The following is a 23447-nucleotide window of genomic DNA, read 5'->3' as shown; positions in this document are numbered from 1 at the left end:
TATGTGTTGACTCCAAATGTTTCCATAGCCCATGTGTTTCTTTTCATCTTTGCTAATCAAATATTGGAAATATCTTTTTACCTGTCTGTCTCCCACAATTAAACTGTGTGTTCTTTTAGGATAATACTTTATTTATTCCCTCTATGTCCTTAATACCTTTCACAGTGTCAGTTTAACAGTAAAGTCTCAACAAATATTTAATAAATCCATCATTGGTGAATGACAAGCATCATCTAAAGTTACATCTACATTGTTATTGTATGAAGACCTCATTATTCCCAGTATTAAATTTTATCCATTCAGGAGTTGAAATGAACAGCTTTTATTAGGCCCAGGAGTTCTATTTAAGACTTTAGAACAAAGATAATGCAGAGAAAATGCTGCGATGTATAAATAATTGCCTTATATGGAAAAGCCAGGCATCAGAATCAAATACAAATATTCATATGGAATTGAAAATCTGTAGAACCCTGAGAGACTTCTCCTCTGCTATCTAAATTTAATATGGATAATTCATCATTCTATAAATACATTCCAGCTTTGTTTCACTCATATGCTTTACGGCCTCTGTGTGCATTTCAGCTCTTGACTTTAGTGAGTATACATTAATTTTTTATTGGAATTGAGTCAGGATTGGGTCAAAAAATCTGAAGCAAATATTTAGTACACATTATTTCTTAGAAAAGAGTGACAGGATCCTACCATTAATAAGCATTCTATTGAAAGTTCTGCATTCCTCTCTTCCTAGTATATATTAATGGAACATCAGTTGAGTAATAGTTGGAGTAAGGTAAATAGAGAGCACTCTGGAACTGAAGAAAAAAATAGTTATCCAGACATTGATACATTTCTGTTATGCCACAAGTAGCAAATTACGCTTATTTTGCAAAGCAATGTCTTGCTCTTCCTTAATAAGACTTAAACTTTTGGACGGTAAATATATATGCACAATCAGTAAGGAAACAGTTTCTGAGGCTGCAAGGTATTTCAAGAAAGCATATCTGTGCATCTCTACATATGTGAGTGATGAGTGGCTCACTGAATATTTTATTAGTCACGAAATTGGATATTTTTTTCACCAACATGACTTTTTTTAGTGAAGAATTTATCTAATGGGCTCTTTCAATGTTAATCATTTATTAATCCATTTTTTAATAATTGATTTATTTGAGAAACACTTATTTGTGCATCTACTATAGGCCAGTTACTTTGGTTGAAGTGAAGATAAATACCTATGGTCCCTGCCACTGTGAAGTTTATAGTCTCCTAGAGGAGACCGACATATTAAAAATTATGCAATGCAATGAATACTATGATAATATTATTGTAGTTACATGGTAAAGAAATAGTATAACAAAAGAGAATGTCAGGAGATGTGGTTCATTTAGAAACAGCAATTAATTACTGAAGAACTTGAGATATAAAATCAAATTTGAGTCCAAACTTGTAAAATGTGAGATTAGATTTAATAACTTTGGAATTTTTCTTTCTTTTGTGAAAAGAAAATAAGCTTTTAGATTATAAAACATTCATGAGATTTTCAGTTAGGGCAAACATAAAAAGCTCTAAAAATAATTTAATAATTAATACTGTCAAGGTTCAGATGTATTGAACTCTGTGACCTGAAATAATGTCTGAGTAACTGAATGGAAAGGCAGGCAAATTTGAGCAATATCATTCTTGGCTTAGCACAGCCACATCCAGAGGGACAGCAAGGGTCAATATCTAGTCAGTTCAACTCTTAATAACACATAACATGGACGGTACCAAGAAGAGCCTAACAAAGTAGTTGGTTTACTGCCCTTAGGCCTGGTCTGTTTTCTCAGAATGAACTTGCCTATAAGATAGAAATGAAAATGTGACCAGAATGTTAGATTTACCCAGCAGGAAGAGCCAGAGGCAAACCTGCAATTTATGTGATTACAACAGTGTCAGCTCTCACTCCCATATCACATCAATCTCTCTGTGTGGACCCTAAGCCCTTTCACTCTCTCACCCTTTCAGTTACTGACATCCACCTGAACCTTAGAACAATTGATTTTTTGGTTTGTTTTTAACAACTTTATTGATATAAAATTCACATACTATATTATTCACTCATTTAATATGTACAATTCATTGAGTCTTTGGCATATGACATTATTAATTTTTAAAATTGTGGTAAAATATATAACATAAAATATGCCAGTTTAGGTAATTTTTTTATAACTTTGGTTTTGTTTTTTTTCCCCCCCCTGGCTTTATTGAAGTATAATAGACAATTAGTTGCTGGTATTTACATTGTACAATTCAATGAGTTTTTTTCAATTATAATTGGCATACAATAATATATTAGTTTCAATTGTACAGCATAGTGATTAGAGATCTATATAACTCACAAAGTGATCACCCTACTAAATCTAGTACCCCTTTTCCCTCTTACATATTTATTACAGCATTAACTGTTTTCCTTGTCTATTTAGTAACTATGCATTTGTACTTCTTAATCCCTTTGCCTTTTTCACCATCCCCCCAACCTCCCTCCTATCTAGTAGCCCTCAAAATATTCTCTCTAGCCATGAGTTTATTTCCGTTTCTTTTTTTGTTTGTTTATTTTGTTGTTTAGATTCCATATGTATGTGAAATCATGCAATATTTGTCTTTCTCTATCTGACTTATTTCATTCAGCGCAATACCCTCTAGGTCCATCAAGGCAATATCTTTTCCATCCCCTTCCTTTTAGTCTCTGTGTGTCTTTTAATCTGAAGTGAGACTCTTACAGGCAACTTATATAAGGGTCTGGTTATTCTTTCAGCCTCCTTATCTTTTGATTGGAGCACTTAATTCTTTTCCATTTGAGGTACTTGTTGATAGGAATGTAGTTATTACCATTCTATATTCATGTTTTTTGGAGTCTTTGCTTTTATTTCTTATTTATTTATTTTTAAATTTTATTTTATTAGTTTAAAGCATACAGTACATTGGTTAGACATTTATGTAGTTTACAAAATGATCATCCTAATTGCTCTTTCTCTTCTCTGGCTCTCCACCTAGCCACTACTTTAATGCTAACTGCATTCTCAATGACATACTTCTCATCCTCATGACCATTTATCAACTACTAATTTGTACTTCTTTAACCCTTTATCCCATACTCCCAGCCCCCCCAAAACCTTCCCCTCTGGCCTTCACTAGATCATCCTCTATATTTGTGAGTCTGTTTTTGATTAGTTTGTTCTTTTGTTCCTTAGATTCCACATATAAGTCAAATCATATGGTATTTATCTTCCTGTCTGACTTATTTCACTCAGCATTATAACCTCTAGGTCCATCTGTGTCATTGTAAATGGTAGGATTTCATTCTTTTTTAATGGCTGAGTAATATTCCATTGTATATGCGAACCTTTGTTTATGTTTTTGATACACGTTCTTTCGTCCTAACGAAGTTCCTCCAACATTTCTTGTAATACTGACTTGGTGCTGATAAATTTCTTTAGCTTATTTTTCTCTGGGAAGCTTTTTATCTGACTAAATGATACCTTTGCTGGATAAAAAAGTTTTGGTTGTAGATCCTGGATTTCATCACTTTGAATATTTTGTGCCAAGACCTTCTGTCCTGCATAGTTCCCTTTTAGAAATCAACTTCCAGTCTTATGGGTGCTCCCTTATAGGTAACTAATTACATTTCTCTTACTGCTTTTAAGATTCTCTCTGTATCTAAACTTTGGCATTTTAATTATATATGTCTTGGTGTGGGCCTCTTTGGGTTCATCTTATTTGAGACTCTCTGAGCTTCTTGGGGTTGTATGTCTATTTCCTTCATTAGGTTAGGGAAGTTTTCCATCATTATTTCTTCAAATAGCTCTTCAACTTCTTGTTTTCTACAGGTACTCCTATGACCCAGATATTTTTACATTTAATTGTGTCCCTTTGGCTCCTTAAATGATTATTATTAGTCTTGGCTTCTTTTTCCTTGCCATTCTGATTGAGTGTTCTTGGCTTCCCCATCCTCTGTATCGATGGTTTTATCTTCTTCTTTATCCACTCTGTTGATTCCCTCTAATATACTTTTCAAATCAGATAATGTGTTCTTCGTTTCTGACTGGCTGGTTCCCTTTTATAATTTCCACTTCCATTTTTATGTTTTTTATCTTTGTTAAATTACTCACTGAATTCATCTATATTTCCTATAAGTTCATTGAGCATCATTATAACTAGTGTTTTGAACTCTGCATCTGTTAGATTGCTTGACTTCATTATTCCTGGATCTCTGTTCTGTTCTTTCATATGGTTTCTGCTTCTTTGTCTTTGCATTTTGGCTGCCTTTCTGCGTCTGTTTCTATGTGCTAAAAAAAGCTCATAAGTCTCCTGTTCTTATTCGTGTGGCTTTGTGTAGTATGTGTCCTGTGGCATAGTCTTGAGAGGGGTTCAGCTGCAGGCCAAGTTTAGCTTCTGACTCTCCAGGGCTACCTGATAAGATTCAATAATAAATCCACAGATGCTGTGCTTATAGTTGCCTCAAGAAACTACACTGGAAACTGAGGTCAGCTGTCACTAGCGTGAATCTTGGCACTGCTCAAAAGGAGCACTGAACTCTGGAGGACACAACTAGATGTGGCTTGGGTGAGGCCGTGAGTTGGGGGAGGTGGAGTTTCAAGGAATTCTCTGAGCAGAGTGACCTGTTATCCAGTTTGATGACGTCTCAGCTATTGTGGTGCTGAGTCTGCACACTGGGAGGGGGAAAGGCTCACCAGAGGGACAACGGATACCACCAGCACTTCTGCCCAGGAGAGAAACTCACTTTTGGCCCTCGTTCCGACAACTCAGTGACCCCTCTAAGTCTTTGGTGCTCACAGAGCAGCCAACCCAGAGCTGCTGCTCAGAGCTACTATGTCCGTCACCATGAAAGTCCGCTCAAGGATATAACCCCTTTAAGAAGCATCTGCAGCTGCTGTCTACTGCTGCCACAACCGCTGTTCCACTTAGCCACTCGTGACTCGTCTTCGCCCTCTCCTACCTTCTACCCTTGCAGGGTGATTTATCATTTCTCTTCCTAGTTGTAGTGCTTCTGTTCATCTATATCCCAGGTGACTTTGCTTGCTGTTTGCTCCGTGTTTCTGTCACAACTTTGATGTGGTTTCAAGAGGGATGAACAAGGCCTCTATCATCTGTGCTATTCCACCCCCTCCCCTTAGGCATTTTAAAATGTTAATTCAGTGACATTAAATGCATTAACAACAATGTACAACAATCACCACTATCTATTTCCAAAGTTTTTAAATCATCCCAAACAGAAACTCTGTACTGATTAAGAATTAATTCCCTATTTCCGTCTCCCCTCAGTCCTTGGTGACATATAATCTACTTTCTGTCTCTGTGAATTTGCCAATCTAGTATGTCATATAAACAGCAATACACGATATTATTTTTCTTTTGTGCCTGGGTTATTTTACTTATCAAAATGTTCTCAAGACTCATCTATGTTGTAGCGTGTGTTAGATCTTCATTCTTTTTATAGCTGAATAATATCCTATTATTGGTATATGTCACATTTTGTTCATTCATTCATTTGTTGATAGACTTTTTTTTTTTTTTTTTTTTTGGCGAGGCAACCCTTGGTTGACCTCACAGATTACAAGGACCTTGTCAACTTACAATCCCTTATATATTTTTTTAATTTTTTATTCCTACAGCACCTGGTCTTCCTAGGTGGTCTCCCATCCAAGTACTAACCAGGTCCGATCCTGCTTAGCTTCTGAGATCAAAGAGAATCAGGCTTGTTCAGGGTAGCATGGCTGTAGACTGTTGATGGACATTTGGGTTGTTTCCTCCTTTTGACTACTGTAAATAATGCTCTATGAATATTAGCATACATGTAAGCACAATTCATTTATACTCATTATTCCGTTATTCTAAGTAAATCCATAGATTTAACAGATTAAGGGTTAAGTAATTCACCCAAGGTTATTAAAGAAGTCATAACCAGAAAAATATCTAAAGACTACATTTCAAGTGAACTCTATTTTCTACGACTGGATGACCTCTCTAGAGTAAATATATGATTACAATTTATCAGAGTACGTTTAGAGCTAAAATGAGTTGGAGTTCCATGTTTTACAGAGGCATGACATGAAATGGAAACCTACATAAATATAAATGAATAGTTGACCATGTGGGTGAAGAGGAGACACTTCTTTATATCAGTATTATCTGTCTGTCTATCTATCTATCTATCTATCTATCATCATCATTATCAATTATCTTTTTATCATCTATCCACAGCAGTGCATATAATAGGCTGCTGTGAATGCTTTCATAAAGATCTGTAAAAATGCTACATATTCAAAATCACTAGATCGAAATATAAGCATAATACTTTCAATTCCATAATATCCAGATTTCATATCCAAGTTGACTACTAGTCAGTTATATATAGAATCTGAAAGGGAGTAATTATGAGAACTGTAGAAGATACATCCAATTGTATGATACGTTTCTGAAAACCGTTTTCATAGAGAAGTCAATTCTGATTTATCTGCTTTTTTTTTTTTTTTACTGGTATAAAATGCAGAACATTAGGGTTCCAGTCAGGATGACAGAGTAGGTAAACATTGTGCTTGCTTCCTCTTTTACCCACATCAAAATTACAACTAAGCTACAGAACAGCTTCATTGGGAGTCACTTGAAGTGTGGCTGAACAGAAGCCATACAATTGGGGACATACATAGGAAGCTACTTTGAGACTGGTAGGAGGGGTAGGGATGCAGAATGGTTAAAAATCAGGAGGACTGTCTCGGCTGTGGAGATTTCCTTGGAAGAGTGAAGGACTCCAGTCCCACACTTGGCACTCCAACTCAGAGTTCCAGTACCAGGAAGAGGTGTGTCCACACCTCTGGCTATAAAAAAACAGTGGATATTGTGGCTCAGTGAGACAGAGGGCGACTGGAGTCACAGATGTTCTTCTTAAAGGGCCCATGAGTGAACTTACTCTCTGATGGACTCACTTACTCTGAGCTCCAGCACTGCAGGAGCACTTGAAAGGTGCCAGGGACAAGCAGGGAGAAAATGAATTGTCTGGCTTCAGAGTGAGGGCTGGAGGGGCAGCTTACTCTGAGACTAAAGTGCTGACAGGAACTACTGTTCCTTTGCAGACACTGGCAGGGGCCGTATCTGAGTCTCCATCAACCTGGTTAACATGGTTACTCTGCTCTGGCGATTCCTTGAGACTCTGCCCCACTCAACATGCAGGCCCACCTAAGCCACTTCCAGTGGCTTTTCCATACAAGTGGCCTGTCTTGGCTCATGCTGTGGACTTTCCTAAAGTCTTTCAAAGTTTTGCAAAACTCAAACAAGCAGCATCTGGTCAGCATGCCTTGAAACTCTTGCTGAGTAGCTCCAAGCCTGGCACTAGCAGCATCCTGCCTTAGTTTACGGATTGGCCTCTCGGGCACCTCCAAGCCTAATGAGGGTAGTGACCATCTTTGGATTGCTTGTTGATTTTTGCCAGGTGGCCCCAGGCTGGGCACAGGCTGCAGCTGGAGCCCTTCCCAGGAGGCCCCAGGATTAACACACTGAATGACCAGCTTCAGATCAAGCTGGAGCACCACCCAGGACTTCATCCAAGGATGATACACTCAAAGAGCAGATCGAGAAGGAACAAGAGCCCTGCTAAATTGAATCCTGCCTTATACGGTCAGCCCCTCACCAGCCAGTCCTCACAACCAATCATCCCGAAGGTCAGTCCCTCCCAGTTGATGTGTAAACAGTAACCAAAGCTCAACTACAACAGGAGGACACAAACAGCCTATACAAGAAACATACCTGGAGCACCCGGCACAGGTGACCAGGGAAAACTATGCTGCTGAGCCCCACAGGACACCTACTACATGAGGCTACTCTACTAAGACCAAGAGACATAGCAGCCCTACATAATAAATAGAAACAAATACAAAGGGGACAGACAAAATAAGGAGACAAAGAAACATGTCCCAAATGAAAGAACACAACAAAGTTACAGAAAAAGAACTGAACAAAATGCAGACAAACAATCAAGCAGATGCAAATTTTAAAACACTAGTTATAAGGATGTTCAATGAACTTAGGAGAAGAGTAGATGAACTCAATGAGAACTTTAACAGAGAGATAGAAAACATTAAAATGGAGATAGAATATGTAAAAAAAACAATCAGAAATGAAGAATGCAATAACTGAAATGAAGAGACATTAGAGGAAGTCAATAGTAGATTAGATAAAACAGAGGAGCGAATGAGCAATTTGGAAGATAGGGTAGCAGAAAACACCCAATTATAACAGCAAGAAAGAGAATCTAAAAAAATGAAGATAGTTAAAGGGACCTCTGGAACCACATCAAGAACAGCAACATTTACATCATACAAGTACCAGAAGGAGAAGAGAGAGCAAGGAATTGAAAACCTATTTGAAGAAATAATGGCAGAAAACTTCCCTAATGTGGTGAAGGAAATAGATAATACAAGTCCAGGAAGCACAGAATCCCAAACCTAAAGAGACTCACACCAAGACACATCATAACTAAAATGCCAAAAGTTAAAGACAGAGAGAGAATCTTAAGCAGCAAGAGAAAAGCATCTAGTTACCTACAAGGGAGCTCCCATAAGACCGCCAGCTGATTTCTCAACAGAATCTTTGCAGGCCAGAAGGAATTGGCAGGAAATATTCAAAGAGATGGAAAGCAAGAATCTACAACCAAGATTACTCTACCCAGAAAAGCTATCATTTAGAATTGAAGGACAGATAAAGAGCTTTTCAGACAAGAAAAATCTAAAGGAATTCATCATTGCTAAACCAGTATTACTTGAAATGTTAGAGGAACTTCTTTAAGAAGAAGAAAAAGAAAAAAAAAAGATAAAAATATGAATAACATATAGCAACAATTTAAATGGATTAACTCCTCCAAATAAAGGATAGGATGGCTGAATGAATAAGAAAACCAGACTCTTACCTATGCTGCCTACAAGAAACTCACTTCAGGTCAAAAGACATACACAGACTGATAGGGATAGATATTTCATGAAAAAGAAAAGAATAAACAAGCAAAAATCTGGGGTAGCAATACTTATACCAGACAAAAAAGACTTTAAAAGGAAGGCTCTAACAAGAGATAAAGAAGGACCCATAATCCTGCTTCTGGGTATTTATCTGAAAAACCAAAACACTACTTCGAAAGGACATGTGAATCCATGTATTTATTGCAGCATTATTTATGATAGCCAAGATATGGAGGCAACCTGGTTGTTCATCAATGGATGACTAGTTAAGGAAGAGGTGGAACATATATACAATGGAATATTACTCAGCTATAGAAAAATAAAATCTTACCACCTGCAACAACATGGATAAACGTAGAGAATATTATGCTGAATGGAATAAGTCAGGCAGAGAAAGACAAACGCCATATGATTTCATTTACATGTGGAACCCAAAGAATGAAATAAACAAACGAAACAGAAACAAACTCATAGGTACAGAAAACATTTTGATGGTTTCCAGATATGATGGGGGTTGAGAGGTGGGTGAAAAAGGGAAAGGGATTAAGAAGTACAAATTGGCAGTTACAAAATAGTCATGGGGATGTAAGGTACAGCATATGGAATATATTCAATAATATTGCGATAACTATGTGTGTAGTGTCAAATGGGTTTATCTGGGTGATCACTTCGTTAAGTTATATAAATGTTGTATAAATCACCACGTGGTACACCTGAAACTCATACAATATTTGTATGTCAACTTTAACTGAAAAAAAATTAAAATTTATTTTAAAAAATAAGCAAAGACAATGTAAAAAAAATGCAGAACATTGTGGCAAAAGTAAATAACAGGAACGAGTTTGGGGAATACCACTAACAACATAGCTTCCTATTTCTATATCTAATTAGTTCACATACTACTAAGTAAACAAAATCATACAACTAAGTAAAGTTGGAATTTTAAAGAAAAGAGAAACAGAGAGAAGCTCAAGTTAAATGTAATGTCACATTAACATCAATTTTATGGATCGATGGTAGATAAATGAGCTAACCTTATATGAAGTTTGTGTAAGTTGTGCCATGATACTACAAGTTTTGACATGTCTTGCCAAAGTCATTGGTATATACTAGTGAATTCTAATCATCTCTTTATAATAACCTCTTCCGTTTCTTCCCTATCAAGGAGGAGTTAGGTTTGAGTTCATCTCAAAGTTACATAGATTGCTGAGATAATGGAAAATCAATTCACAAAAAGCATTGTCATGGTGGCTTAATGCCTTTCAGACTTCTGAATAGGATTTTAAATTCAGAAAACTTTCTTTCTGTTGTAATATGTAAATAATAATAATAATAGTAATTCAATCTGATAAAAATCTATTTTCTAAATGTACTATAAATGTAACTATTTGGCCCTATGTTTATATGTTGACTGTGTGTTTCCTTGTGAGTTAGACTGCATGGATCATATATTTGACTGGTCTTTGCTAGCTCTATGACTTAAGATAAGTTACCACCATACTTCAGGTTCCTCGATAAAATGAGAAAAATAAGAAAATCTAGATTTTTAGTATTGTGAAGGTTAAGTGAAATAATAGAATTAACATTTCTTCTGCATAGTAAGAGGTAAAACAATGTTAGCTATTATATTTATTTTTGTAATGATTATATTCAATATGCTTTAAAATAAGGACGACATAAATGCATTTTAGATATTCTGTTGGCTAATGTCTTGAGGTGTAATTGCAAAACTTGAGCAGGAATAGGTATAGCTTTGAAAAAGGTGTGAGATCATTGTGTATTTAAGGAAATCAAATGTCATCCAGCTCCCATGCAGAGAGATCCCTTTCTATCCTTGGCATTCTTTACTGGAATTATTTATAAATTGTGACAGTATTTAGAGCCTCCATGAATTTTAAAACAACCAAGAGCAAAACCCTAGCACCAAGCATTTTCACCTTAGCTCTTTCCCTTCCTGAGCCAGATTAACTAATTCTTCTTTCTTAATTATGTTTTTCCAATGGAGTGTCTGAATAAAAAAGATGAACAAGCCCCATCCTGGCAAAAAGCAATCCTACAGCCTTAATTCATGATTATAACACATTCAGTGTTTTTGTTTTGTTTTTTTTGTATTTTTGTTTTGTTTTATCCTGTGATCCTAATATGTAGTGTTTTACTAAGAATATCTCTATGGTTCTCTTGTAGTTAAGTCTTAGCTAACTCTGGGAATATAGTCTGTGCTAGTCTTTTTAAGTATTCACAGATAAGTTGAGCAAAAAGTTAGAGAATAGTAAAGATATCTCTTAAAATCGATAAAATCACTTCTCTCTCCCAAAAACCTTATATTTAGCAAAATTCCCTTAAGAAGAATTTAAAGAGTTTGGTTTAGCACTACATAGAAGGTACTTTCTTCTCTTTCATTACTTTCCTTTTGTTTTATTAATGCAGCAGCTCAAAGAGGAAAGAAGGGATGGGGGACAATGAACAAAGCAAAATGCTAGCCTCTGTTCTACATGGTTACTGGAATTGGAACAACTTCAAAAGGTTGTGATACCAACAGCATCACCTTCGGAACCACCACTACGAGGCATTTTGTAGAATTTCAGAAGCTATTTCAAAACATACATTCACATAAGCTTCAAACTAGATTGCTTTTAAAATTTGAAATCAAGATACATTCAAGTGTTTTCTTTGGACAAAATTAATTTAAAGGAAATAAAGTCGAGGAAAAATTGAATACTTCGACATCAAAGATATTCCATAATTCTTACAAGCCAACATGTTTTATGAAAGTGACATAAACCAAATTTTGACATGTGACTTAATCATAGTTCTTCTGAGCTGGATATATACTGCAAAATTGAGAAATAGACTTTTATCTTTTCTGCCACATTTTCTCTCCATCCCATCACATTCCTAGTACCTTCTTTCTATAAAAACAATTCTCATGAAAGAACCTGGTATTAGTGTAGATTTGCATTAACTCTGTCAGGAATATTTGGAAGTTAAACATTGGTTTAAAAGTAAAGTCTATTACTACAGGGATTTCATACACCTGATAAGACTGCTTTTGTGTGCCTATCTGTGTGTACACATCTGTATCTGTATGAACATGAAATGGTGAGTGAAAGAAATTCCAGGAAGCTGTCCCTGAAATTTACCAGGTTCTCTTTTACTTCACTTTTGTGTGTATCCATTGATTTATCAGCAGATTAAAGCCCAAAGTGGGCCAAGGGAATGGTGTTTGATTAGATGAGCAGATTTTTTGATGTGTATGCTTGGGGATTTCTCGTGGGAGGAGACTAAGAAGAAAAATGAACTCTCATGATCCCCTCTAATCACCGTAAAATTACCCAAATAATAATAATAATTTGATAATAATAATAAACTGTGGTCTAAGGTTCAAGCATTACTGTGATTTAGTAGCCCTGGAAACATTAAAACATTTGTGTAGTCATTGCCATTTGTCACCATATTCCCTGCCTGTGCTTCTAATTATGAGGAATCACAATGTGCAGCCAGTTGTTTGCAGAGACACCAGACCACATGTGTACCAAACATGTAACCACAAATCCCAGGCCCAGCGTGTTAGAATTCTAATTATGTAAGCACCCAGTTCAAATAATTTAATCATCTCATAATGATGACCACAGTGATTTACCACTTACATGCAGATGCATCTGCCTCTCTTAAACTTCAAGGCCAGATTCAGTTTTCTCTGTCTCAGTATCTTGAGCAGCCACAGTTTCAGAAAAGGAAAGTGCAAAGTGAAAAGAAATTATTGAGCTGGTTTTAACACAGCTGTTTTATTTTTTATTCTTCAGAATTGTCTAAGGTCCTCTGAGCTCCTAGCTTTAATTTTCTCAACCCCAGAGGAGTAAATTGAAAAGTGTCAGAGTAGCATGGGGGTTGATCCAAGAGCAGTGCTGTGAGCATATACTTGTCTGTCTCAGGAGTGAAGTTTCGCCTGCACCTACGCTCTGAGGGGGCAGCTGTGATGTCTCGATGGGATGAGAGAAAAATCAATATGCATGGCAATCTGGTGTTGTGCCCATGGGATCACGGAGGAAAAATATGCTGTATGCCATTAGTGTGTCACCAATAAGGGTTGCCACCAGCAACCAGGGCACCTCTGTGTTAAAATGGTTACTGACAGGAAGGAGTGATTGTTCTAACAGCAGAAACAGATATTCCCACTTCTTTATATCTCCCTTTTTTTACTTGCTTCAAAAATTTCTACTAATTCTTTTGCTCCTCCCCATCATTGTTTGTGTAATGTGTCTGAGTATTCAGAAAAGAAGTGATTTTGGTTGCGGGGAGAAACATTGTTACTGACAGAAATAATAAAAATGATGGTTCTTCCTGCTCAGATTTAGGTAGAGGCAGTTAGTGGCATTTGACCAGTGAATGTGAAATATCACAATGCTTTTATGTGTCGAACAACTCTTTACAAAGTAGATGCACTCAAATCACTTCCTGTGATGAGAGGGCAGGAGATAGATTTTAGTCATTGACCATATGGTGGGGAGGCAGAGAAAATAATTTCTCCTTAGTCAGAAGTGCTTGGGATTATTTGTTTTCTTAAATTATGTAGTCTGCCAAAGAATGAAGATAAAAGACATATTTAAAAGCCTAAGAGACAAGCATTTTTCTTCAGGAAGCCTGCTTAGAAGGTATCCACATGGGAAGTGAAGGCAGCAGAGGCCTCATTTTTTTCTCTTTTTAGCCTTGCACACCTGCTTCATAGACCATGGCCCTGTGTCCTTTCAGAGAGAGAATGAGTGCTACAACAGACCTCTGAAGCTTTAATACTGAGTGTTGATGAATACTATGGGCTTCTGTTCACACAGGCTGACACCCAACCAGGCAGCTAGTGTTTGCTTTTCTTTTTGTAAAGGGATGGTAAGTTCAAAAGAACTAGTGTCGATAAAGTACAGAGAGCTCCTGGGAGATTTCTAAGAGTTTTTCCATTACTAGGAAAGAATTGTTATTCACACTGGCTAAGAAGGCTGTGTAGATCACTCCTGGATATGTTTAAGTGCTTGCCCCACACAGAGAAAATGACCTCTTTGAGATAGTCATGTCAATTCTGTGCTTGTTTTCCTTTTCACTAGCTCTGTTCTCAGGATGTATTCCTATTGTTCCCTTTTCCCACAGGAACAAGTTGACTACTAAAAGAGTTTATGTACTTGTAAAACCCAACAAATACTTATTAAATGAATGAAGGCTAGTTTGAAGCCAGGGTGTTGAGGGTGAAGAGATGAAACAGAGCATTTCTTGTGGAGTGAGGGCATGAATAAATGGCCTTTTGGTCTTTTGCTGGCTCTAGATTAAAAAGTATCAACAGTTAATCTGGGTAAGAATATTATAAGCTTTAGCTATGCCATAGCAGTGAGTGTCCAAAAGTAAAATAAGCTTTAATTTTTTTTTTTTTTTTTGCAGATGAAATTTATCCTTGAACTTCAACACTTTATTCAAAATTTCTGTATTGGCTGTTTGGTAAATTCCACTCAAAAATACAAGATAATATGTTATATGAAATTATCTCCTTTATTTGTCAATAATTTTTTTATCTTTTCATAATTTCAGTTATTTTCATTTTCACAAGATTTAACATTTTGAAAAGATATTGTAGAGTTTAGAGCAGATGCATTTAGACATTTTAAGAAGAATAAGTAGATGCCAAATTTATTCGGGTAAGAAAAATTTCTCCAAATAAATATCAGTAATCTGTATTTGTTGAAATGTAGCACATCTAATTATTGTGATATTTTAAACTGTAGAACTGTTTAATGGCTACACTAGCTGGCTAATACATTATTAACTAGTCTGCTTGCTTGAATTGAAAGTAATGGGAAGAAATTAAGTACATATATTATATTATGCAAACGATTGATGATAAATTAATGTCCTAGAACTCACTTTCTAAAGATGTGGTTAACATTAGATAAAATTAGCTAAAGTTGTGACTTTAGATGTGTCATATATACCTTTAATATGATAACACATATTCATTAACAACTATTCATTTCCTTGCATTGAGCAAAGCTCTGAAATTCAGTTATCTAGAAAGAGCTTGAGCTCAGGGTGACATTTCTGTTATTAATAGTGTTTATCCAGTGATCATTTCCACAATATAAAGTATAAATATATAAAACTCTCTTTTGTTTTTTGACTGTAGTAATTGTAAATGGAGTTTGTCAAAGACAAGTCACTTTGCTCTAGGGTATGAAATGACTTTACTAAAAATGAAAATATAAAACAAAAAACTATACTTTTTTTGATAAGCCATTTCTAAGACTCCATATTCCATTTTCTTAAAATCCATGTAGATGATCCATCCAATGTTCTGGGCTCTCAGCACCTTGCCATCTTCTCCAATGATCTTGTTATCTGCCCTATCTCAGATGACTGTCAGTCATACTCTTGACTTTGTCATGAGAAACAATTGTATTTCAAATGCAAATATGATGCTCTCCAGGTGCCTTCTCCTGTGCTTCAATTTCCAACAATTACTAGTACGTCATTTCCAACAATCCTCTGACCCCTTCAGGACCAACAATCCATTGATCCTGCCACCTTTACTTTAAGTCTTTCCCTTCACATGCCCTCAATTCCCTCCATACCCACATTATATTCCCTGCTCAATCATTACAATCATTCCTTTACATATATCTTCTACTCTCTTACCAATCTCTTTCTTTGTTGAATTACTTTGGCTAGAGTATGACCTGTATTAAATCTATTTATCTGCAAATTCCATGCATCCATCTGTGTAGTCCAAAACGGACAGACAAAAACAATAACCAAGTTGATTGATCTCACTTTAAATTCATGATCACAAAATGGACTGGATTATGGTACCTGATCAATCCTCCTTCCTTTGTTTAGTCTAGGCACCTTCCCTTTTTTTTATAGATGAGTCTTACTCCTGGCTTATTCTCCCAACATCAAACATTCCTCTCCAATTCTTACTCTCAGTTTATGACCTACCTACCTATTGGCCTAGAAAATAGAAGCCATCAGAAGAGAACTTGCACCATATACTCCCATCCATCTGCTTTTGTTCATTGACTTTATCCTATCTTCTAACTGCAGATGAGCTGTATGTGTCACTTTCTAAGACCAGTCCCCGCACCTGTGCAGTGGATATCATTTCCCCTCACCTGAAACAAGAACACTACTCTCTTCTTTTTCCTGCATCATCTGCTTTTCCTTCAGTACTGGATTATTGCCATTTGCAAATAAACATGTGTCCAGCTACCATCAATGTTCCCTTCTTCTATGTTTCTCCTGAACATTTATTCCTATGTAATAAGTAAAACATTTTAATTTTTTTATCTTGTTTAAAACATAACCCTTCAAATAAAATATAAGGTCCACAAAGAACTTATTCCTTTTGAACACTGCTTTATCCTCAACATGTGAAAAAGTGCCTACCACATATTATGTACTCAGTAAATTTCCTGAATGAATAAATAAGAAAGATGATTCAGATTGTGCTTTTCATGAGCCAGCCACACACTAGATTATTTGCAGAGTTTTCTCAGTCAATCTATACATTGACATTATAAGGTAGGGATACAAATCTCTATTTTCAAAATCAGCAAACTTAGGTGATAAGAAGGAAAATTAATTTGCTTTTCCAAGATCATGGCCACATTCAGCACCAACTCCAAAGCTTATAGTCTTAACTATTGTGCTTCAGATAATGTCCCACATTCCTCATGGCTGTTGACATCACCATGTTTCATTAAGTAGAATTTACGACAAATGTACTACTGTTTAATGATGAGTGTGTTATTCTCTTCCTGCCATTTTCATTCCCTTCAGAATGAGAAATCTGAAAAATGAGGTTCTAGGGTTCTTTCTATTGCTTCTGTAATAAAATACACACACATACAAAAAAAAACCCTTGGTAGCTTAAATCAATACAAATTTATTATCTTATAGTTCTGGCGGTCAAAAGTCTGAAATTTGGTCTTATGGGGCTAAAATCAAGGGGTTGCCAGGTCTGTGCTTCTTTTCAAGAGTCCAGAGGAGATTCTGTTTCTTTGTCTTTTCCAGATTCTACAGGCCACTCACATTCCTTGGCTAATGATCATCTTCTATTTTTAAAGCCTGCAATGCCTGGTTGAGACTTTTCCATGCTTTATCACTTTGACTCTGATCTTCCTGCCTTCCTCTTATAAGGACCTTTATGACTACATAGGGTCCAATGAAAAATCTAGACTATATATCCATTTCAAGATCCTTAATCACATCCACAAATTCTTTTTGCCATATAAGGTAACATATTCACAGCTTCTGGAAATTAGAACATAGTCATCTTTTGGTAGGGGGAGGCATTATTCAGCCTACCACAATCTTCTCTCTGGCTTGAAAGATTCATATTCATCCCAGATGCAAAATACATTACCCATTTCAAGGTCTCTAAAAGGCTCAACACATGTCAGCATAAACTCAAGTCTAAAATCTCGCCAGCGTAAAAGTTCACCATTTAATCAGTTAAATCTAAAATTTTTATGGGTAAGGTTCTGGGCATAATTTATCTTTGGTAAAAGATAAATCTGTGGACCTGGGCAACTAGAAATGAAGTTATCTGTTCCCCCAAAACAATGGTGGGACATGCATAGGAAAACAGTTATAAGTTAAGTGTTTCCATTCAAAAAAGAAATTAAGAAATACAACCAAAGTAAACTCCATTAAGCTTTAAACCTTGGGAATAATCATTTGTGGTCTCAGGTTCCACAGTTTGGACCCAAGTCCCTGCCCCCAGAATCATCTTTTACTTATCATGAAAGGCAGCATGTGGTTGCAGCTGAGTATTAGCCTGTTCCTCGCCTTAGAGTTTAGGAAGCTAAGAACCTTCTTTCATTTTGTCCTATACGTATGTCCCTTTCAGTCCAAGCTGGCAATGTTACTGCTAGTATAAAATTCTTAAAACTCTTGTGGATCTATTATGTATGTCATGAGAATTCACTCTACTAGACAAGAAGCTCTTGTAGACTCTGATGCCTGGCAACATTTATGACCTCAGGACAACTTCTCTCTGGTGTCCTGTCATGGTATTCAGATTCATCTAGTTGGGGGCCTAAAAAGGGGAAAATAGAGGGAGTTGGGATGTGCTGTGATTAAGGAGTATTTAGGGTGGCATTTTATATTGAGAAGGGTATGATTTACAGAATTCAGGCTTGGTGGTACAGACTGGCATACTGAGTGACATATTCAGAATGGAAAAATGTTACAGGTGCTTTTATGAATAAAATTATTCAAAAGATCACAAGAGGCTTACATATTAAATGGTATAGTATAAATGAGCAAAATAGTAATATATTATTAATTTTCCTAAATAAACATGCATTGAATATATATTCCAGGCTAGGTACTAGGCTAGGGCTTAGAAATAATAAGGTGAACAGGATGTGGTCTCTTACTTCAAGAAGACCATATTCACATGGGGGGAATAATAGCTTTTATATTCAGACATTTTATAGCATGACTTAGAAAGCACTATGATAGAGCCTCTAATATAATAGCAGCACTATTGATTCACCTGGAGAAATGGACAATTTAGTACTATTTATCTTCAACAGATTTAGCTGTGAACGTTAAAGTAAATCAAGGGTTCTAATGAGCCATTCCATTAGGTCAACAAAAATGGACTAGCAAATGGGGCTTAGTTATTGTGTCACATTGCCATTAATGAGTTGGGGGCAAAGCGGAAGAGATCAGAGCCTGGAAAGCCTATTTAATAAAAAGATAATCCAGAGAAAGTAAAATCCAATGAACAAATTTACTCATATGACACAGAACCAACTAAAGATTAAACATACATGCAGGAAATTCTGGGCTTTGCTGCAAAATAAAACCGTGTAGAATACAACACACAACTTTTCCACATTCGATAATGGTGGATGCCTCAGAGAACTCTAGCCATTCTCAGTGATGTCTCGCCACTTCCAGAGGACCCCCTAGCTGTTAACGGCAGGTTATTAAAATAGCCCTGACCAAGAAGTCATGGACTTTGTTCTAATTCTGTCTGTTTCTGATTTGCTACTCCATACGACTTACTTAAATCTCACTGTGATTCAGTGTCTACACTGTAACTCAGCAAGTACACACTGAGTCTCTGTGTGAAGCACACAAGGGCTACAAGTAAGAAGGAATCGTGAACACTGTCCTCAAGAAGCTCATGTTCTAGTGGGTGTGAAGACAAGGAAGCAAATGTTCTGCAGTGCACTTAGTGTAAAATGCTTATACAAAGTACAGAAATAAACTGAGACCATATTTATCCTGGCTAAACTGTAATTTGATAGATGGAAGGTACCTAAATTTTTATTTTTAAAACACCATGCTGACAAAAGTGTTTTTTTTGTTGTTGTTGTTTGTTTTGTCTTTTTTTTAATACTAATACTCAGATTGTAGCTTATTTGGGTATGCATTTTCCTAGAACTCTAACAACATGTCTGAATCTTATTCTTGTTCCTATTCACACATTTTCTCCCCAAGACACCTCAGTTCTCTGGTAAACCATAACTCCAGAAGATTTTGGGGGAGAGTTTGGGCCTATTCTGGGAAAGAGAGATCTTTTTGACTGTTATTTTGCTTCCTTGTTTGTGCATACATGGAGCCCTCAATGCTTTACCTGGTCTGCCCCTGAAGTAGCATCCAAGATTCTAGGCTAGATTTAACCAGTGATGGATCCCCCTGGTGCTTCCCCCCTGGGCATAATATGACCAGAGTATGAACCTGGTGAAGATCCAGGCCCAAGTACTGTGAACACTTTTGAAAGTCCTTGAAAACAAATTATTATAAAAGCTGACCATATACCCTGGCCTGTGAGAATTCACTTCTATTTCATTGTGAGTTGTTCAATCTAGCAAATAATCTACTCTCACTCAAGAATTATCTGTCAGGAGTATATCTGAGAGTTAATCTCATGTATATAGATCCATATCCCTTGCTTTCCAAGGTTATGTTCATGTGGGGGTTGGGGGTCTCTTAGGATACATTATTTGGTAAATAAATACCCGTTAATGCCATTAATTTTGTTCTTAAAATATTAACTATTATATATCTTTGAGTTTTCTACATAACTAAAAATGTCTATCATGGTCTACTTTTACTTTTCTTATTTACACTATACCAAAGAAGCAGTATTGTATTTGGGGCCAGAGAAGAAATGACCATAGCATTTGCCATTAGACAGCTAGGGTTTGCTATTGAATTACTGATGACCTTAGGCAAATTACCTAAACTGTTTGTCTTAATTTCTCAACAATAAAATTTTTAAAAATCATGTTCTTCCCCTGTTACTGAGAGAATTAAATGAAATAATTCAATAAGGTCTCCAAGACTGTGCCCTGAACCTAGTTAGTGCTTACTTTTAGCACTGTTGGAATAAACAAACAAACAAATAAATAGCTGACTGACTGACTACATTAGGAGGCTTAAGTCCTTGTGGATATAGAGTTCTATCAAAATTTTAATCCTTACTAACATTTAAAGTTTTAATTTTTAAATTAAAATTTTAATTTAAAATTGAGATAGTGAGACTATTTAAAAACTAGAAATCATAACTTGGAATATTAATTTATGTAGGTAAGGCACAATCACCACCCACCTAACCCACCTCTGCCCACCTAATGTCAAGATGTGGATTCACTGTGAAACTAAATAAACTTCGATTTCAAGGCCTCTCACTTTCACTGAACCTTTTACAAGAGCCTAGAAGAAGTCTTGCAATAATATATTTAATTATACAGCTTTTGATCTCCTAAAGCCGAGTTATGCCTCTGCCCTGTTCCCAAACCAGTTCTTCTTAGCCTGTGGCTGTGGTTATTTAAGGAGCTTTATATCTTTGAGATGCCAATTGTACCACATCTTGAAGAATCATGGCTCAAGTTCTCACTGACACCAAATCTTCTCTCTTGAGAGCATATTCATTCAGTCCTGCAGCGACTCTTAGAAATGCCCTCATTGAGAAGGTCTTCAATAAAATATCTTATTAAGTGCTTAAGAATATACTTCTATTTGGTAACTTTTGTACATTGATATACTGATTTGAATAACATTCACCTGATGACTCATCATAATAGTTTTTGTCATAAGAACATAGAACTCTCAGTGTATTAGTAAAAATTAAGCAAACAAAAGGAAAATTTGAAGTTGAATACAACAGTTCTAGAATGAGAAGAAGTTGTAAAATAATCCCAAATAATAGCTTAAAGTATTTTCACTCTTTTTTAATAACAGAAATGGCAGATGGAAAAGGCAAAACACGAAGACTGGCAGAAACAATTACTTATTCCAAATAGAGTTTAATCACCAAAAAAAATGCAAGCTTACTGAAAAGAGTATGTATATTATCGTGTGGTCCTTAGGCTGGCTAAAGAAATACACTTCACATTTAGAGTACATGGCTCAGGCTATTTTCTGATTCCAGGCAAGAACTATCTGACAAAATAACATCAATTCTATTCCACACTGTTGAACTTATGTCCTGGTTTAATCAACTTAACCTGAATTTTGCGGGAAATAAAAGCAGTTTATTAATGAAATTGAGATGAGAGTGCTGGAGTCAACACAAACCATCTTATAGTTAATGAGACTGGTGAAAATTTAGAGAGAAACAATGTATTTTAATGCTGTCGTTTTCAAAATAATCATCTGTTGTATCTCATTCTTGAACATTGTGTCTGAAATAATGCATTTTGCATGGAATTTAGATGATGAAAAGAAGCTGCTGACCTTTTCTTGCTTATAAAAATGGCACTCAGATATCACATTTTGCATAATCTTGTTTTATCATTGTCAAGTGATGAAGATTCCAACTCTCTAATGAAGAATTGTGGAATAGGGCAATAATTTAATTAAAATCCACTACACAAATGCACACACACACACACACACACACATATTCTGTAATTCCATTTCTATAACATTCCCCTTGCACAAATTTTTATTGATAAACTAGGTTTAGATTCAGTGCTTTCTATACAAATTGTTATTTCATTATGAAAAAAACTTTGATTGATTTTTAAACAGGCAAGGAAGACTTAATTTCAAGACTTGCAGTAAAGAGACAGATTGAGAAATCTTAACTAGTTAATCCTTAACTAAAGGATTAACTCCAGTGAAACAAAAGGTAGAAGATTTTTAACCCTGGGGTGAGTTAGTGGAAAAGTACTAGTGAACCTTACTGGTGAGGCTGCTCAATGTAATTAAGCCATTTGTGTTTGCTAATTGGTACTTATGGAAGTTAGGCTCTTACCCTTCATAGAGGCTGGGAGGTAGGGCCCTTGTCTTTCTTGATGGTTACAGTTTAAAGGAATGGCTTCTAGGTCCTTGAGAAAGATATACCCGGGGGAACAAATTTAGGTAACATCTTCAATAAAAGGTCATTTATGCAGAATCTATTACTCGCCAAACACTTTATATGTATGTTTTATTTTAATTATCCCCCCAAACTCTATGACATACTTAATGTTATCTCATTTTACAAATGAGAAAATTGAGCCTTAGAGAGATTATTAAATTGTCACTATTCGCAGATTGTAAGGAGCCTGACTCTAAGTCCTAATTTCTTTAGTTGTAAAATAGATAATACCACATAGCTCATGGAGCTGTGGGGAGAATTAAAAGCTTGTGTTTGTTTATAAAGTGCTGGCTCCATGTGTATTGAAAAATTCCTCCATATATGTTAGGCGTATGAGCTCTGAAGCCTGAACACCTTAATTTAAATTTCTACTTTTTTTTACTTCTTAGGCATGTAAAGTTGAAGTTATTTACTTGCTTTATATTTCAGTTTTCTCATCTATTAAAATGGGGGTAAAACGGTACAGCTTATGATTGTTATAAAGATTAAACAAGTCAATACGTGTAAATCACTTAGAACAGTACTTTGGAACTTCATTCCATAAAGTTAACTGCAATTAATAGTAATTTGGTCTCTTGATGATTGACTCCATCATTAATTATATATTGCTCAGTTTTGATTTTTTAAAAACTTTATAATAAAGTAAATATATTGCAAAATATTCTGCTTGTAAGACTATAGTGCATAGTTGGAGAGTAAAATCTTTTATTCCAAAGTGTCTACCATGAGGAGGGAGAAATATAACACATTTAATTATAAATGAGTAATTCAAAACTACCATACATTTTTAAAAAATGATTTGTTATCTTAAGTTGGAATCTGTTTTGCTTTATTTTTTAAATTATTCAAACTATTTTAATCCAGAAGCCACTTTAAATCTCTTGGAAATAGTATGAACATCATAAACAATTAATGATATAATAAAGAAAAAACATATAATTTTAAAAATTATTTTTTTCTTTTTAAAAAATATTTTATTTATTTATTTATTTGTTTGTTTGTTTGTTTATTTATTTTCCCCCTCTTTAATGCCCCCCCTTCCACCCCTGACCTATGGATGTTACCATCTTCCTTTTTTAAAG

The 23447-nt window shown here is 35.7% G+C and overlaps 1 protein-coding gene and 1 pseudogene across 3 annotated transcripts in view; both read right to left on the bottom strand.

Moving 5' to 3' along the window:
• GABRB1 (gamma-aminobutyric acid type A receptor subunit beta1) overlaps positions 1-23447 on the bottom strand; it is a 370441-nt gene that overhangs the window by 182832 nt on the left and 164162 nt on the right. The gene's annotated exons all lie outside the window — the stretch shown is intronic.
• Positions 5664-5782, bottom strand: LOC120588520 (uncharacterized; annotated as a pseudogene).

The sequence above is a fragment of the Pteropus medius genome, unplaced genomic scaffold (genome assembly GCF_902729225.1).
Source record: "Pteropus medius unplaced genomic scaffold, Ma_sr-lr_union100, whole genome shotgun sequence".
NCBI classification, from domain to species: domain Eukaryota; kingdom Metazoa; phylum Chordata; class Mammalia; order Chiroptera; family Pteropodidae; genus Pteropus; species Pteropus medius.
Note: the sequence above shows the minus strand (reverse complement) of the source record. Positions and strands in the feature narration are given on the sequence as shown.